At 47.4% G+C, this 15,906-nt stretch overlaps 24 non-coding genes and 1 pseudogene across 24 annotated transcripts; all 25 read right to left on the bottom strand.

The window, feature by feature from the left end:
* Positions 1–292: 292 nt before the first annotated feature.
* On the bottom strand, positions 293–410 carry LOC141023532 (5S ribosomal RNA). The gene has a single exon (XR_012185132.1). It is a non-coding gene; the product is annotated as a 5S ribosomal RNA (ribosomal RNA).
* Positions 411–783: 373 nt separating this feature from the next.
* Positions 784–902, bottom strand: LOC141025084 (5S ribosomal RNA). Its single transcript, XR_012186581.1, has one exon. It is a non-coding gene; the product is annotated as a 5S ribosomal RNA (ribosomal RNA).
* Positions 903–1,269: 367 nt separating this feature from the next.
* LOC141023712 (5S ribosomal RNA) lies at positions 1,270–1,388 on the bottom strand. The gene has a single exon (XR_012185311.1). It is a non-coding gene; the product is annotated as a 5S ribosomal RNA (ribosomal RNA).
* A 369-nt stretch (positions 1,389–1,757) lies between these two features.
* LOC141024780 (5S ribosomal RNA) lies at positions 1,758–1,876 on the bottom strand. The gene has a single exon (XR_012186277.1). It is a non-coding gene; the product is annotated as a 5S ribosomal RNA (ribosomal RNA).
* A 1,229-nt stretch (positions 1,877–3,105) lies between these two features.
* On the bottom strand, positions 3,106–3,224 carry LOC141023527 (5S ribosomal RNA). Its single transcript, XR_012185127.1, has one exon. It is a non-coding gene; the product is annotated as a 5S ribosomal RNA (ribosomal RNA).
* Positions 3,225–3,597: 373 nt separating this feature from the next.
* Positions 3,598–3,715, bottom strand: LOC141024414 (5S ribosomal RNA). The gene has a single exon (XR_012186010.1). It is a non-coding gene; the product is annotated as a 5S ribosomal RNA (ribosomal RNA).
* Positions 3,716–4,083: 368 nt separating this feature from the next.
* LOC141024374 (5S ribosomal RNA) lies at positions 4,084–4,201 on the bottom strand. The gene has a single exon (XR_012185971.1). It is a non-coding gene; the product is annotated as a 5S ribosomal RNA (ribosomal RNA).
* A 370-nt stretch (positions 4,202–4,571) lies between these two features.
* LOC141024778 (5S ribosomal RNA) lies at positions 4,572–4,690 on the bottom strand. The gene has a single exon (XR_012186275.1). It is a non-coding gene; the product is annotated as a 5S ribosomal RNA (ribosomal RNA).
* Positions 4,691–5,632: 942 nt separating this feature from the next.
* On the bottom strand, positions 5,633–5,751 carry LOC141024792 (5S ribosomal RNA). Its single transcript, XR_012186289.1, has one exon. It is a non-coding gene; the product is annotated as a 5S ribosomal RNA (ribosomal RNA).
* A 375-nt stretch (positions 5,752–6,126) lies between these two features.
* Positions 6,127–6,245, bottom strand: LOC141023940 (5S ribosomal RNA). The gene has a single exon (XR_012185538.1). It is a non-coding gene; the product is annotated as a 5S ribosomal RNA (ribosomal RNA).
* Positions 6,246–6,613: 368 nt separating this feature from the next.
* Positions 6,614–6,731, bottom strand: LOC141024373 (5S ribosomal RNA). Its single transcript, XR_012185970.1, has one exon. It is a non-coding gene; the product is annotated as a 5S ribosomal RNA (ribosomal RNA).
* Positions 6,732–7,104: 373 nt separating this feature from the next.
* LOC141024531 (5S ribosomal RNA) lies at positions 7,105–7,223 on the bottom strand. Its single transcript, XR_012186129.1, has one exon. It is a non-coding gene; the product is annotated as a 5S ribosomal RNA (ribosomal RNA).
* A 373-nt stretch (positions 7,224–7,596) lies between these two features.
* LOC141024501 (5S ribosomal RNA) lies at positions 7,597–7,715 on the bottom strand. The gene has a single exon (XR_012186099.1). It is a non-coding gene; the product is annotated as a 5S ribosomal RNA (ribosomal RNA).
* Positions 7,716–8,085: 370 nt separating this feature from the next.
* On the bottom strand, positions 8,086–8,206 carry LOC141024349 (5S ribosomal RNA). The gene has a single exon (XR_012185946.1). It is a non-coding gene; the product is annotated as a 5S ribosomal RNA (ribosomal RNA).
* Positions 8,207–8,575: 369 nt separating this feature from the next.
* Positions 8,576–8,694, bottom strand: LOC141023534 (5S ribosomal RNA). Its single transcript, XR_012185134.1, has one exon. It is a non-coding gene; the product is annotated as a 5S ribosomal RNA (ribosomal RNA).
* Positions 8,695–9,067: 373 nt separating this feature from the next.
* LOC141023530 (5S ribosomal RNA) lies at positions 9,068–9,185 on the bottom strand. The gene has a single exon (XR_012185130.1). It is a non-coding gene; the product is annotated as a 5S ribosomal RNA (ribosomal RNA).
* Positions 9,186–9,558: 373 nt separating this feature from the next.
* LOC141025082 (5S ribosomal RNA) lies at positions 9,559–9,677 on the bottom strand. Its single transcript, XR_012186579.1, has one exon. It is a non-coding gene; the product is annotated as a 5S ribosomal RNA (ribosomal RNA).
* A 371-nt stretch (positions 9,678–10,048) lies between these two features.
* On the bottom strand, positions 10,049–10,167 carry LOC141023883 (5S ribosomal RNA). Its single transcript, XR_012185481.1, has one exon. It is a non-coding gene; the product is annotated as a 5S ribosomal RNA (ribosomal RNA).
* Positions 10,168–11,292: 1,125 nt separating this feature from the next.
* On the bottom strand, positions 11,293–11,411 carry LOC141023882 (5S ribosomal RNA). The gene has a single exon (XR_012185480.1). It is a non-coding gene; the product is annotated as a 5S ribosomal RNA (ribosomal RNA).
* A 1,413-nt stretch (positions 11,412–12,824) lies between these two features.
* LOC141024534 (5S ribosomal RNA) lies at positions 12,825–12,942 on the bottom strand. The gene has a single exon (XR_012186132.1). It is a non-coding gene; the product is annotated as a 5S ribosomal RNA (ribosomal RNA).
* A 655-nt stretch (positions 12,943–13,597) lies between these two features.
* LOC141023510 (5S ribosomal RNA) lies at positions 13,598–13,716 on the bottom strand. Its single transcript, XR_012185109.1, has one exon. It is a non-coding gene; the product is annotated as a 5S ribosomal RNA (ribosomal RNA).
* Positions 13,717–14,083: 367 nt separating this feature from the next.
* On the bottom strand, positions 14,084–14,202 carry LOC141024209 (5S ribosomal RNA). Its single transcript, XR_012185807.1, has one exon. It is a non-coding gene; the product is annotated as a 5S ribosomal RNA (ribosomal RNA).
* Positions 14,203–14,574: 372 nt separating this feature from the next.
* Positions 14,575–14,693, bottom strand: LOC141023684 (5S ribosomal RNA). Its single transcript, XR_012185283.1, has one exon. It is a non-coding gene; the product is annotated as a 5S ribosomal RNA (ribosomal RNA).
* A 373-nt stretch (positions 14,694–15,066) lies between these two features.
* LOC141024413 (5S ribosomal RNA) lies at positions 15,067–15,184 on the bottom strand. Its single transcript, XR_012186009.1, has one exon. It is a non-coding gene; the product is annotated as a 5S ribosomal RNA (ribosomal RNA).
* Positions 15,185–15,553: 369 nt separating this feature from the next.
* On the bottom strand, positions 15,554–15,660 carry LOC141024649 (5S ribosomal RNA; annotated as a pseudogene).
* Between the last annotated feature and the right edge of the window lie 246 nt (positions 15,661–15,906).

The following is a 15,906-nucleotide window of genomic DNA, read 5'->3' as shown; positions in this document are numbered from 1 at the left end:
ACAACCGTTGCCTAATAAAGGATAATGCCCTATATATACTACTTACTCCCCCCCCCCTCAAACACGGAGACGAGTTTACCACGGTTTCCACCCCTCCCTCTATACCGCAGCAACACGTATTTTTTTACCCCTTTCAGAACGCGCTCCTCGCGCCACAAAGCCGCATCTAGACGCGTGACCAATGAGCAGCGAGCTAAAACATATCGCAAATGTCAAAAATAATATAACGGGGTTAATATATATCGCGCACATGCGATATGTTTGTCACGAGGCGCAAAAAATAATTAAAAAGGGAATGCAACACGAGGACTTCCCAAGAGGTCACCCATCCTAGTACAATCTCGCCCAAGCACGCTTAACTTCGGAGTTCTGATGGGATCCGGTGCTTTAGTGCTGGTATGATCGCATCCAACATGTTACCCCCGCCTTCGTCCCTTATGCTTGCCACTCCCAAGTCCACTGCAAAGATGATTGTCATTCTTACTACGATTACAACCGTTGCCTAATAATGGATAATGCCCTATATATACTACTTACTCCCCCCCCCCTCAAACACGGAGACGAGTTTACCACGGTTTCCACCCCTCCCTCTATACCGCAGCAACACGTATTTTTTTACGCCTTTCAGAACGCGCTCCTCGCGCCACAAAGCCGCCTCTAGACGCGTGACCAATGAGCAGCGAGCTAAAACATATCGTAAATGTCAAAAATAATATAACAGGGTTAATATATATCGCGCACATGCGATATGTTTGTCATGAGGCGCAAAAAATAATTAAAAAGGGAATGCAACACGAGGACTTCCCAGGAGGTCACCCATCCTAGTACTACTCTCGCCCAAGCACGCTTAACTTCGGAGGTCTGATGGGATCCGGTGCTTTAGTGCTGGTATGATCACATCCAACATGTTACCCCCGCCTTCGTCCCTTATGCTTGCCACTCCCAGGTCCACTTCAAAGATGATTGTCATTCTTACTACCATTACAACCGTTGCCTAATAATGGATAATGCCCTATATATACTACTTACTCCCCCCCTCAAACACGGAGACTAGTTTACCACGGTTTCCACCCCTCCCTCTATACCGCAGCAACACGTATTTTTTTACCCCTTTCAGAACGCGCTCCTCGCGCCACAAAGCCGCCTCTAGACGCGTGACAAAGCAGCGAGCTAAAACATATCGCAAATGTCAAAAATAATATAACGGGGTTAATATATATCGCGCACATGTGATATGTTTGTCATGAGGCGCAAAAAATAATTAAAAAGGGAATGCAACACGAGGACTTCCCAGGAGGTCACCCATCCTAGTACTACTCACGCCCAAGCACGCTTAACTTCGGAGTTCTGATGGGATCCGGTGCTTTAGTGCTGGTATGATCGCATCCAACATGTTACCCCCGCCTTCGTCCCTTATGCTTGCCACTCCCAGGTCCACTGCAAAGATGATTGTCATTCTTACTACCATTACAACCGTTGCCTAATAATGGATAATGCCCTATATATACTACTTACTCCCCCCCTCAAACACGGAGACTAGTTTACCACGGTTTCCACCCCTCCCTCTATACCGCAGCAACACGTATTTTTTTACCATTTTCAGAACGCGCTCCTCGCGCCACAAAGCCGCCTCTAGACGCGTGACCAATGAGCAGCGAGCTAAAACATATCAAATGTCAAAAATAATATAACGGGGTTAATATATATCGCGCACATGTGATATGTTTGTCATGAGGGACAAAAAATAATTAAAAATGCGAATGCAACACGAGGACTTCCCAGGAGGTCACCCATCCTAGTACTACTCTCGCCCAAGCACGCTTAACTTCGGAGTTCTGATGGGATCCGGTGCTTTAGTGCTGGTATGATTGCATCCAACATGTTGCTCCCGCCTTCGTCCCTTATGCTGCCACTCCCAGGTCCACTGCAAAGATGATTGTCATTCTTACTACCATTACAACCGTTGCCTAATAATGGATAATGCCCTATATATAGTACTTACTCCCACCCTCAAACACGGAGACGAGTTTACCACGGTTTCCACCCCTCCCTCTATACCGCAGCAACACGTATTTTTTTACCCCTTTCAGAACGCGCTCCTCGCGCCACAAAGACGCCTCTGATGGGATCCGGTGCTTTAGTGCTTATATGATCGCATCCAACATGTTACCCCCGCCTTCGTCCCTTATGCTTGCCACTCCCAGGTCCACTGCAAAGATGATTGTCATTCTTACTACCATTACAACCGTTGCCTAATAATGGATAATGCCCTATATATAGTACTTACTCCCACCGTCAAACACGGAGACGAGTTTACCACGGTTTCCACCCCTCCCTCTATACCGCAGCAACACGTATTTTTTTACCCCTTTCAGAACGCGCTCCTCGCGCCACAAAAACGCCTCTGATGGGATCCGGTGCTTTAGTGCTGGTATGATCGCATCCAACATGTTACCCCCGCCTTCGTCCCTTATGCTTGCCACTCCCAGGTCCACTGCAAAGATGATTGTCATTCTTACCACGATTACAACCGTTGCCTAATAATGGATAATGCCCTATATATACTACTTACTACCCCCCCCCTCAAACACGGAGACGAGTTTACCACGGTTTCCACCCCTCCCTCTATACCGCAGCAACACGTATTTTTTTACCCCTTTCAGAACGCGCTCCTCGCGCCACAAAGCCGCCTCTGATGGGATCCGGTGCTTTAGTGCTGGTATGATCGCATCCAACATGTTACCCCCGCCTTCGTCCCTTATGCTTGCCACTCCCAGGTCCACTTCAAAGATGATTGTCATTCTTACTACGATTACAACCGTTGCCTAATAATGGATAATGCCCTATATATACTACTTACTCCCCCCCCCTCAAACACGGGGACGAGTTTACCACGGTTTCCACCCCACCCTCCATACCGCAGCAACACGTATTTTTTTACCCCTTTCAGAACGCGCTCCTCGCGCCACTAAGCCGCCTCTAGACGCGTGACCAATGAGCAGCGAGCTAAAACATATCGCAAATGTCAAAAATAATATAACGGGGTTGATATATATCGCGCACATGTGATATGTTTGTCATGAGGCGCAAAAAATAATTAAAAAGGGAATGCAACACGAGGACTTCCCAGGAGATCACCCATCCTAGTACTACTCTCGCCCAAGCACGCTTAACTTCGGAGTTCTGATGGGATCCGGTGCTTTAGTGCTAGTATGATCGCATCCGACATGTTACCCCCGCCTTCGTCCCTTATGCTTGCCACTCCCAGGTCCACTGCAAAGATGATTGTCATTCTTACTACCATTACAACCGTTGCCTAATAATGGATAATGCCGTATATATACTACTTACTCCCCCCCCCATCAAACACGGAGACGAGTTTACCACGGTTTCCACCCCTCCCACTATACCGCAGCAACACGTATTTTTCTACCCCTTTCACAACGCGCTCCTCGCGCCACAAAGCCGCCTCTGGACACGTGACCAATGGGCAGCGAGCTAAAACATATCGCAAATGTCAAAAATAATATAACGGGGTTAATATATATCGCGCACATGTGATATGTTTGTCACGAGGTGCAAAAAATAATTAAAAAGGGAATGGAACACGAGGACTTCCCAGGAGGTCACCCATCCTAGTACTACTCTCGCCAAGCACGCTTAACTTCGGAGTTCTGATGAGATCCGGTGCTTTAGTGCTGGTATGATCACATCCTACATGTTCCCCCGCCTTCGTCCCTTATGCTTGCCACTTCCAGGTCCACTGCAAAGATGATTGTCATTCTTACTACCATTACAACCGTTGCCTAATAATGGATAATGCCCTATATATACTACTTACTCCCCCCCTCAAACACGGAGACGAGTTTACCACGGTTTCCACCCCTCCCTCTATACCGCAGCAACACGTATTTTTTTACCCCATTCAGAACGCGCTCCTCGCGCCACAAAGCCGCCTCTAGACGCGTGACCAATGAGCAGCGAGCTAAAATATATCGCAAATGTCAAAAATAATATAACGGGGTTAATATATATCGCGCACATGTGATATGTTTGTCATGAGGCGCAAAAAATATTAAAAAGGGAATGCAACACGAGGACTTCCCAGGAGGTCACCCATCCTAGTACAATCGCGGCCAAGCACGCTTAACTTCGGAGTTCTGATGGGATCCGGTGCTTTAGTGCTGCTATGATCGCATCCAACAAGTTACCCCCGCCTTCGTCCCTTATGCTTGCCACTTCCAGGTCCACTTCAAAGATGATTGTCATTCTTACTACGATTACAACCGTTGCCTAATAATGGATAATGCCCTATATATACTACTTACTCCGCCCCCTCAAACACGGAGACGAGTTTACCACGGTTTCCACCCCTCCCTCTATACCGCAGCAACACGTATTTTTTTACGCCTTTCAGAACGCGCTCCTCGCGCCACAAAGCCGCCTCTAGACGCGTGACCAATGAGCAGCGAGCTAAAACATATCAAATGTCAAAAATAATATAACGGGGTTAATATATATCGCGCACATGTGATATGTTTGTCATGAGGCACAAAAAATAATTAAAAATGCGAATGCAACACGAGGACTTCCCAGGAGGTCACCCATCCTAGTACTACTCTCGCCCAAGCACGCTTAACTTCGGAGTTCTGATGGGATCCGGTGCTTTAGTGCTGGTATGATTGCATCCAACATGTTGCCCCCGCCTTCGTCCCTTATGCTGCCACTCCCAGGTCCACTGCAAAGATGATTGTCATTCTTACTACCATTACAACCGTTGCCTAATAATGGATAATGCCCTATATATAGTACTTACTCCCACCCTCAAACACGGAGACGAGTTTACCACGGTTTCCACCCCTCCCTCTATACCGCAGCAACACGTATTTTTTTACCCCTTTCAGAACGCGCTCCTCGCGCCACAAAGACGCCTCTGATGGGATCCGGTGCTTTAGTGCTGGTATGATCGCATCCAACATGTTACCCCCGCCTTCGTCCCTTATGCTTGCCACTCCCAGGTCCACTGCAAAGATGATTGTCATTCTTACCACGATTACAACCGTTGCCTAATAATGGATAATGCCCTATATATACTACTTACTACCCCCCCCCTCAAACACGGAGACGAGTTTACCACGGTTTCCACCCCTCCCTCTATACCGCAGCAACACGTATTTTTTTACCCCTTTCAGAACGCGCTCCTCGCGCCACAAAGCCGCCTCTGATGGGATCCGGTGCTTTAGTGCTGGTATGATCGCATCCAACATGTTACCCCCGCCTTCGTCCCTTATGCTTGCCACTCCCAGGTCCACTACAAAGATGATTGTCATTCTTACTACGATTACAACCGTTGCCTAATAATGGATAATGCCCTATATATACTACTTACTCCCCCCCTCAAACACGGGGACGAGTTTACCACGGTTTCCACCCCTCCCTCCATACCGCAGCAACACGTATTTTTTTACCCCTTTCAGAACGCGCTCCTCGCGCCACTAAGCCGCCTCTAGACGCGTGACCAATGAGCAGCGAGCTAAAACATATCGCAAATGTCAAAAATAATATAACGGGGTTGATATATATCGCGCACATGTGATATGTTTGTCATGAGGCGCAAAAAATAATTAAAAAGGGAATGCAACACGAGGACTTCCCAGGAGGTCACCCATCCTAGTACTACTCTCGCCCAAGCACGCTTAACTTCGGAGTTCTGATGGGATCCGGTGCTTTAGTGCTAGTATGATCGCATCCAACATGGTACCCCCGCCTTCGTCCCTTATGCTTGCCACTCCCAGGTCCACTGCAAAGATGATTGTCATTCTTACTACCATTACAACCGTTGCCTAATAATGGATAATGCCCTATATATACTACTTACTCCCCCCCCCCCCTCAAACACGGAGACGAGTTTACCACGGTTTCCACCCCTCCCACTATACCGCAGCAACACGTATTTTTCTACCCCTTTCACAACGCGCTCCTCGCGCCACAAAGCCGCCTCTGGACACGTGACCAATGGGCAGCGAGCTAAAACATATCGCAAATGTCAAAAATAATATAACGGGGTTAATATATATCGCGCACATGTGATATGTTTGTCACGAGGTGCAAAAAATAATTAAAAAGGGAATGGAACACGAGGACTTCCCAGGAGGTCACCCATCCTAGTACTACTCTCGCCCAAGCACGCTTAACTTCGGAGTTCTGATGAGATCCAGTGCTTTAGTGCTGGTATGATCACATCCGACATGTTCCCCCGCCTTCGTCCCTTATGCTTGCCACTTCCAGGTCCACTGCAAAGATGATTGTCATTCTTACTACCATTACAACCGTTGCCTAATAATGGATAATGCCCTATATATACTACTTACTCCCCCCCTCAAACACAGAGACGAGTTTACCACGGTTTCCACCCCTCCCTCTATACCGCAGCAACACGTATTTTTTTACCCCTTTCAGAACGCGCTCCTCGCGCCACAAAGCCGCCTCTAGACGCGTGACCAATGAGCAGCGAGCTAAAATATATCGCAAATGTCAAAAATAATATAACGGGGTTAATATATATCGCGCACATGTGATATGTTTGTCATGAGGCGCAAAAAATATTAAAAAGGGAATGCAACACGAGGACTTCCCAGGAGGTCACCCATCCTAGTACAATCGCGGCCAAGCACGCTTAACTTCGGAGTTCTGATGGGATCCGGTGCTTTAGTGCTGCTATGATCGCATCCAACAAGTTACCCCCGCCTTCGTCCCTTATGCTTGCCACTCCCAGGTCCACTTCAAAGATGATTGTCATTCTTACTACCATTACAACCGTTGCCTAATAATGGATAATGCCCTATATATACTACTTACTCCCCCCCCCCTCAAACACGGAGACGAGTTTACCACGATTTCCACCCCTCCCTCTATACCGCAGCAACACGTATTTTTTTACGCCTTTCAGAACGCGCTCCTCGCGCCACAAAGCCGCCTCTAGACGCGTGACCAATGAGCAGCCAGCTAAAACATATCGCAAATGTCAAAAATAATATAACGGGCTTAATATATATCGCGCACATGTGATATGTTTGTCATGAGGCGCAACAAATAATTAAAAAGGGAATGCAACAGGAGGATTTTCCAGGAGGTCACCCATCCTAGTACTACTCTCACCCAAGCACGCTTAACTGAGGAGTTCTGATGGGATCCGGTGCTTTAGTGCTGCTATGATCGCATCCCACATGTTACCCCCGCCTTCATCCCTTATGCTTTCCACTCCCAGGTCCACTGCAAAGATGATTGTCATTCTTACTACCATTACAACCGTTGCCTAATAATGGATAATGCCCTATATATACTACTTACTCCCCCCCCCCTCAAACACGGAGACGAGTTTACCACGGTTTCCACCCCTCCCTCTATACCGCAGCAACACGTATTTTTTTACCCCTTTCAGAACGCGCTTCTTGCGCCACAAAGCCGCCTCTAGACGCGTGACCAATGAGCAGCGAGCTAAAACATATCGCAAATGTCAAAAATAATAAAACGGGGTTAATATATATCGCGCACATGCGATATGTTTGTCAAGAGGCGCAAAAAATAATTAAAAAGGGAATGCAACACGAGGACTTCCGAGGAGGTCACCCACCCTAGTACTACTCTCGCCCAAGCACGCTTAACTTTGGAGTTCTGATGGGATCCGATGCTTTAGCCCTGCTATGATCGCATCCAACATGTTACCCCCGCCTTCGTCCCTTATGCTTGCCACTCCCAGGTCCACTGCAAAGATGATTGTCATTCTTACTACCATTACAACCGTTGCCTAATAATGGATAATGCCCTATATATATTACTTACTCCCCCCCCTCAAACACGGAGACGAGTTTACCACGGTTTCCACCCCTCCCTCTATACCGCAGCAACACGTATTTTTTTACCCCTTTCAGAACGCGCTCCTCGCGCCACAAAGTCGCCTCTAGACGCGTGACCAATGAGCAGCGAGCTAAAACATATCGCAAATGTAAAAAATAATATAACGGGGTTAATATAAATCGCACACATGTGATATGTTTGTCATGAGGCGCAAAAAATAATTAAAAAGGGATGCAGCACGAGGACTTCCCAGGAGGTCACCCATATCCTAGTACTACTCTCGCCCAAGCACGCTTAACTTCGGAGTTCTGATGGGATCCGGTGCTTTAGTGCTGCTATGATCGCATCCAACATGTTACCCCCACCTTCGTCCCTTATGCTTGCCACTCCTAGGTCCACTGCAAAGATGATTGTCATTCTTCTACCATTACAACCGTTGCCTAATAATGGATAATGCCCTATATATACTACTTACTCCCCCCTTCAAACACGGAGACGAGTTTACCACGGTTTCCACCCCTCCCTCTATACCGCAGCAACACGTATTTTTTTACCCCTTTCAGAACGCGCTCCTAGCGCCACAAAGCCGCCTCTAGACGCGTGACCAATGAGCAGCGAGCTAAAACATATCGCAAATGTCAAAAATAATATAACGGGGTTAATATATATCGCGCACATGTGATATATTTGTCATGAGGCGCAAAAAATAATTAAAAAGGGAATGCAACACGAGGACTTCACAGGAGGTCACCCATCCTAGTACTACTCTCGCCCAAGCACGCTTAACTTCGAAGTTCTGATGGGATCCGGTGCTTTAGTGCTGGTATGATCGCATCCAACATGTTACCCCCGCCTTCGTCCCTTGTGCTTGCCACTCCCAGGTCCACTGCAAAGATGATTGTCATTCTTACTACCATTACAACCGTTGCCTAATAAAGGATAATGCCCTATATATACTACTTACTCCCCCCCCCCTCAAACACGGAGACGAGTTTACCACGGTTTCCACCCCTCCCTCTATACCGCAGCAACACGTATTTTTTTACCCCTTTCAGAACGCGCTCCTCGCGCCACAAAGCCGCATCTAGACGCGTGACCAATGAGCAGCGAGCTAAAACATATCGCAAATGTCAAAAATAATATAACGGGGTTAATATATATCGCGCACATGCGATATGTTTGTCACGACGCGCAAAAAATAATTAAAAAGGGAATGCAACACGAGGACTTCCCAAGAGGTCACCCATCCTAGTACAATCTCGCCCAAGCACGCTTAACTTCGGAGTTCTGATGGGATCCGGTGCTTTAGTGCTGGTATGATCGCATCCAACATGTTACCCCCGCCTTCGTCCCTTATGCTTGCCACTCCCAAGTCCACTGCAAAGATGATTGTCATTCTTACTACGATTACAACCGTTTCCTAATAATGGATAATGCCCTATATATACTACTTACTCCCCCCCCCCTCAAACACGGAGACGAGTTTACCACGGTTTCCACCCCTCCCTCTATACCGCAGCAACACGTATTTTTTTACGCCTTTCAGAACGCGCTCCTCGCGCCACAAAGCCGCCTCTAGACGCGTGACCAATGAGCAGCGAGCTAAAACATATCGCAAATGTCAAAAATAATATAACAGGGTTAATATATATCGCGCACATGCGATATGTTTGTCATGAGGCGCAAAAAATAATTAAAAAGGGAATGCAACACGAGGACTTCCCAGGAGGTCACCCATCCTAGTACTACTCTCGCCCAAGCACGCTTAACTTCGGAGGTCTGATGGGATCCGGTGCTTTAGTGCTGGTATGATCACATCCAACATGTTACCCCCGCCTTCGTCCCTTATGCTTGCCACTCCCAGGTCCACTGCAAAGATGATTGTCATTCTTACTACCATTACAACCGTTGCCTAATAATGGATAATGCCCTATATATACTACTTACTCCCCCCCTCAAACACGGAGACTAGTTTACCACGGTTTCCACCCCTCCCTCTATACCGCAGCAACACGTATTTTTTTACCCCTTTCAGAACGCGCTCCTCGCGCCACAAAGCCGCCTCTAGACGCGTGACCAATGAGTAGCGAGCTAAAACATCTCTCAAATGTCAAAAATAATATAACGGGGTTAATATATATCGCGCACATGTGATATGTTTGTCATGAGGCACAAAAAATAATTAAAAATGCGAATGCAACACAAGGACTTCCCAGGAGGTCACCCATCCTAATACTACTCTCGCCCAAGCACGCTTAACTTCGGAGTTCTGATGGGATCCGGTGCTTTAGTGCGGGTATGATCGCATCCAACATGTTGCCCCCGCCTTCGTCCCTTATGCTGCCACTCCCAGGTCCACTTCAAAGATGATTGTCATTCTTACTACCATTACAACCGTTGCCTAATAATGGATAATGCCCTATATATACTACTTACTCCCCCCCCCTCAAACACGGGGACGAGTTTACCACGGTTTCCACCCCTCCCTCCATACCGCAGCAACACGTATTTTTTTACCCCTTTCAGAACGCGGTCCTCGCGCCACAAAGCCGACTCTAGACGCGTGACCAATGAGCAGCGAGCTAAAACATATCGCAAATGTCAAAAATAATATAACGGGGTTGATATATATCGCGCACATGTGATATGTTTGTCATGAGGCGCAAAAAATAATTAAAAAGGGAATGCAACACGAGGACTTCCCAGGAGGTCACCCATCCTAATAATGGATAATGCCCTATATATACTACTTACTCCCCCCCCCTCAAACACGGGGACGAGATTACCACGGTTTCCACCCCTCCCTCCATACCGCAGCAACACGTATTTTTTTACCCCTTTCAGAACGCGGTCCTCGCGCCACAAAGCCGCCTCTAGACGCGTGACCAATGAGCAGCGAGCTAAAACATATCGCAAATGTCAAAAATAATATAACGGGGTTGATATATATCGCGCACATGTGATATGTTTGTCATGAGGCGCAAAAAAAATTAAAAAGGGAATGCAACACGAGGACTTCCCAGGAGGTCACCGGATCCGGTGCTTTAGTGCTGGTATGATCGCATCCAACATGTTACCCCCGCCTTCGTCCCTTATGCTTGCCACTCCCAGGTCCACTGCAAAGATGATTGTCATTCTTACTACTATTACAACCGTTGCCTAATAATGGATAATGCCCTATATATACTACTTACTCCCCCCCTCAAACACGGAGACGAGTTTACCACGGTTTCCACCCCTCCCTCTATACCGCAGCAACACGTATTTTTCCCCTTTCAGAACGCGCTCCTCGCGCCACAAAGCCGCCTCTAGACGCGTGACCAATGAGCAGCGAGCTAAAACATATCGCAAATGTCAAAAATAATATAACGGGGTTAATATATATCGCGCACATGTGATATGTTTGTCATGAGGCACAAAAAATAATTAAAAATGCGAATGCAACACAAGGACTTCCCAGGAGGTCACCCATCCTAATACTACTCTCGCCCAAGCACGCTTAACTTCGGAGTTCTGATGGGATCCGGTGCTTTAGTGCGGGTATGATCGCATCCAACATGTTGCCCCCGCCTTCGTCCCTTATGCTGCCACTCCCAGGTCCACTTCAAAGATGATTGTCATTCTTACTACCATTACAACCGTTGCCTAATAATGGATAATGCCCTATATATACTACTTACTCCCCCCCCCCTCAAACACGGGGACGAGTTTACCACGGTTTCCACCCCTCCCTCCATACCGCAGCAACACGTATTTTTTTACCCCTTTCAGAACGCGGTCCTCGCGCCACAAAGCCGCCTCTGATGGGATCCGGTGCTTTAGTGCTGGTATGATCGCATCCAACATGTTACCCCCGCCTTCGTCCCTTATGCTTGCCACTCCCAGGTCCACTGCAAAGATGATTGTCATTCTTACTACGATTACAACCGTTGCCTAATAATGGATAATGCCCTATATATACTACTTACTCCCGCCCCTCAAACACGGGGACGAGTTTACCACGGTTTCCACCCCTCCCTCCATACCGCAGCAACACGTATTTTTTTACCCCTTTCAGAACGCGGTCCTCGCGCCACAAAGCCGCCTCTAGACGCGTGACCAATGAGCAGCGAGCTAAAACATATCGCAAATGTCAAAAATAATATAACGGGGTTGATATATATCGCGCACATGTGATATGTTTGTCATGAGGCGCAAAAAATAATTAAAAAGGGAATGCAACACGAGGACTTCCCAGGAGGTCACCCATCCTAATAATGGATAATGCCCTATATATACTACTTACTCCCCCCCTCAAACACGGGGACGAGATTACCACGGTTTCCACCCCTCCCTCCATACCGCAGCAACACGTATTTTTTTACCCCTTTCAGAACGCGGTCCTCGCGCCACAAAGCCGCCTCTAGACGCGTGACCAATGAGCAGCGAGCTAAAACATATCGCAAATGTCAAAAATAATATAACGGGGTTGATATATATCGCGCACATGTGATATGTTTGTCATGAGGCGCAAAAAATAATTAAAAAGGGAATGCAACACGAGGACTTCCCAGGAGGTCACCGGATCCGGTGCTTTAGTGCTGGTATGATCGCATCCAACATGTTACCCCCGCCTTCGTCCCTTATGCTTGCCACTCCCAGGGCCACTGCAAAGATGATTGTCATTCTTACTACGATTACAACCGTTGCCTAATAATGGATAATGCCCTATATATACTACTTACTCCCCCCCTCAAACACGGAGACGAGTTTACCACGGTTTCCACCCCTCCCTCTATACCGCAGCAACACGTATTTTTTTACCCCTTTCTGAACGAGCTCCTCGCGCCACAAAGCCGCCTCTAGACGCGTGACCAATGAGCAACGAGCTAAAACATATCGCAAATGTCAAAAATAATATAACGGGGTTAATATATATCGCGCACATGTGATATGTTTGTCATGAGGCGCAAAAAATAATTATAAAGGGAATGCAACAGAGGACTTCCCAGGAGGTAACCCAACCTAGTACTATTCTCACCCAAGCAAGCTTAACTTCGGAGTTCTGATGGAATCCGGTGCTTTAGTGCTGGTATGATCGCATCCAACATGTTACCCCCGCCTTCGTCCCTTATGCTGCCACTCCCAGGTCCACTGCAAAGATGATTGTCATTCTTACTACCATTACAACCGTTGCCTAATAATGGATAATGCCCTATATATACTACTTACTCCCCCCCTCAAACACGGAGACGAGTTTACCACGGTTTCCACCCCTCCCTCTATACCGCAGCAACACGTATTTTTTTACCCCTTTCAGAACGCGCTCCTCGCGCCACAAAGCCGCCTCTGATGGGATCCGGTGCGTTAGTGCTGGTATGATCGCATCCAACATGTTACCCCCGCCTTCGTCCCTTATGCTTGCCACTCCCAGGTCCACTGCAAAGATGATTGTCATTCTTACTACGATTACAACCGTTGCCTAATAATGGATAATGCCCTATATATACTACTTACTCCCCCCCCTCAAACACGGGGACGAGTTTACCACGGTTTCCACCCCACCCTCCATACCGCAGCAACACGTATTTTTTTACCCCTTTCAGAACGAGCTCCTCGCGCCACAAAGCCGCCTCTAGACGCGTGACCAATGAGCAGCGAGCTAAAACATATCGCAAATGTCAAAAATAATATAACGGGGTTGATATATATCGCGCACATGTGATATGTTTGTCATGAGGCGCAAAAAATAATTAAAAAGGGAATGCAACACGAGGACTTCCCAGGAGGTCACCCATCCTAGTACTACTCTCGCCCAAGCACGCTTAACTTCAGAGTTCTGATGGGATCCGGTGCTTTAGTGCTGGTATGATCGCATCAACCATGTTACCCCCGCCTTCGTCCCTTATGCTTGCCACTCCCAGGTCCACTGCAAAGATGATTGTCATTCTTACTACGATTACAACCGTTGCCTAATAATGGATAATGCCCTATATATACTACTTACTCCCCCCTCAAACACGGAGACGAGTTTACCACGGTTTCCACCCCTCCCTCTATACCGCAGCAACACGTATTTTTTCCCCTTTCAGAACGCGCTCCTCGTGCCACAAAGCCGCCTCTAGACGCGTGACCTATGAGCAGCGAGCTAAAACATATCGCAAATGTCAAAAATAATATAACGGGGTTAATATATATCGCGCACATGTGATATATTTGTCATGAGGCGCAAAAAATAATTAAAAAGGGAATGCAACACGAGGACTTCACAGGAGGTCACCCATCCTAGTACTACTCTCGCCCAAGCACGCTTAACTTCAAAGTTCTGATGGGATCCGTTGCTTTAGTGCTGGTATGATCGCATCCAACATGTTACCCCCGCCTTCGTCCCTTATGCTTGCCACTCCCAGGTCCACTGTAAAGATGATTGTCATTCTTACTACCATTACAACCGTTGCCTAATAATGGATAATGCCCTATATATACTACTTACCCCCCCCCCTCAAACACGGAGACGAGTTTACCACGGTTTCCACCCCTCCCTCTATACCGCAGCAACACGTATTTTTTTTACCCCTTTCAGAACGCGCTCCTCGCGCCACAATGCCGCCTCTAGACGCGTGACCAATGAGCAGCGAGCTAAAACATATCGCAAATGTCAAAAATAATATAACGGGATTAATATATATCGCGCACATGCGATATGTTTGTCACGAGGCGCAAAAATTAATTAAAAAGGGAATGCAACACGAGGATTTTCCAGGAGGTCACCCATCCTAGTACTACTCTCGCCCAAGCACGCTTAACTTCGGAGTTCTGATGGGATCCGGTGCTTTAGTGCTGGTATGATCGCTTCCGACATGTTACCCCCGCCTTCGTCCCTTATGCTTGCCACTCCCAGGTCCACTCCAAAGATGATTGTCATTCTTACTACCATTACAACCGTTGCCTAATAATGGATAATGCCCTATATATACTACTTACTCCCCCCCCCCTCAAACACGGAGACGAGTTTACCACGGTTTCCACCCCTCCCTCTATACCGCAGCAACACGTATTTTTTTACCCCTTTCAGAACGAGCTCCTCGCGCCACAAAGCCGCCTCTAGACGCGTGACCAATGAGCAACAAGCTAAAACATATCGCAAATGTCAAAAATAATATAACGGGGTTAATATATATCGCGCACATGTGATATGTTTGTCATGAGGCGCAAAAAATAATTATAAAGGGAATGCAACAGAGGACTTCCCAGGAGGTAACCCATCCTAGTACTATTCTCGCCCAAGCACGCTTAACTTCGGAGTTCTGATGGAATCCGGTGCTTTAGTGCTGGTATGATCGCATCCAACATGTTACCCCCGCCTTCGTCCCTTATGCTGCCACTCCCAGGTCCACTGCAAAGATGATTGTCATTCTTACTACCATTACAACCGTTGCCTAATAATGGATAATGCCCTATATATACTACTTACTCCCCCCCCCCTCAAACACGGGGACGAGTTTACCACGGTTTCCACCCCTCCGTCCAGACCGCAGCAACAAGTATTTTTTTACCCCTTTCAGAACGCGCTCCTCGCGCCACAAAGCCGCCTCTAGACGCGTGAAAAAGCAGCGAGCTTAAACATATCGCAAATGTCAAAAATAATATAACGGGGTTAATATATATCGCGCATATGTGATATGTTTGTCATGAGGCGCAAAAAATAATTAAAAAGGGAATGCAACACGAGGACTTCCCAGGAGGTCACCCATCTCGCCCAAGCACGCTTAACTTCGGAGTTCTGATGGGATCCGGTGCTTTAGTGCTAGTATGATCGCATCCAACATGTTACCCCCGCCTTCGTCCCTTATGCTTGCCACTCCCAGGTCCACTGCAAAGATGATTGTCATTCTTACTACCATTACAACCGTTGCCTAATAATGGATAATGCCCTATATATACTACTTACTCCCCCCCTCAAACACGGAGACTAGTTTACCACGGTTTCCACCCCTCCCTCTATACCGCAGCAACACGTATTTTTTTACCCCTTTCAGAACGCGCTGCTCGCGCCACAAAGCCGCCTCT

The sequence above is a fragment of the Aegilops tauschii genome, chromosome 5 (genome assembly GCF_002575655.3).
Source record: "Aegilops tauschii subsp. strangulata cultivar AL8/78 chromosome 5, Aet v6.0, whole genome shotgun sequence".
NCBI classification, from domain to species: domain Eukaryota; kingdom Viridiplantae; phylum Streptophyta; class Magnoliopsida; order Poales; family Poaceae; genus Aegilops; species Aegilops tauschii.
Note: the sequence above shows the minus strand (reverse complement) of the source record. Positions and strands in the feature narration are given on the sequence as shown.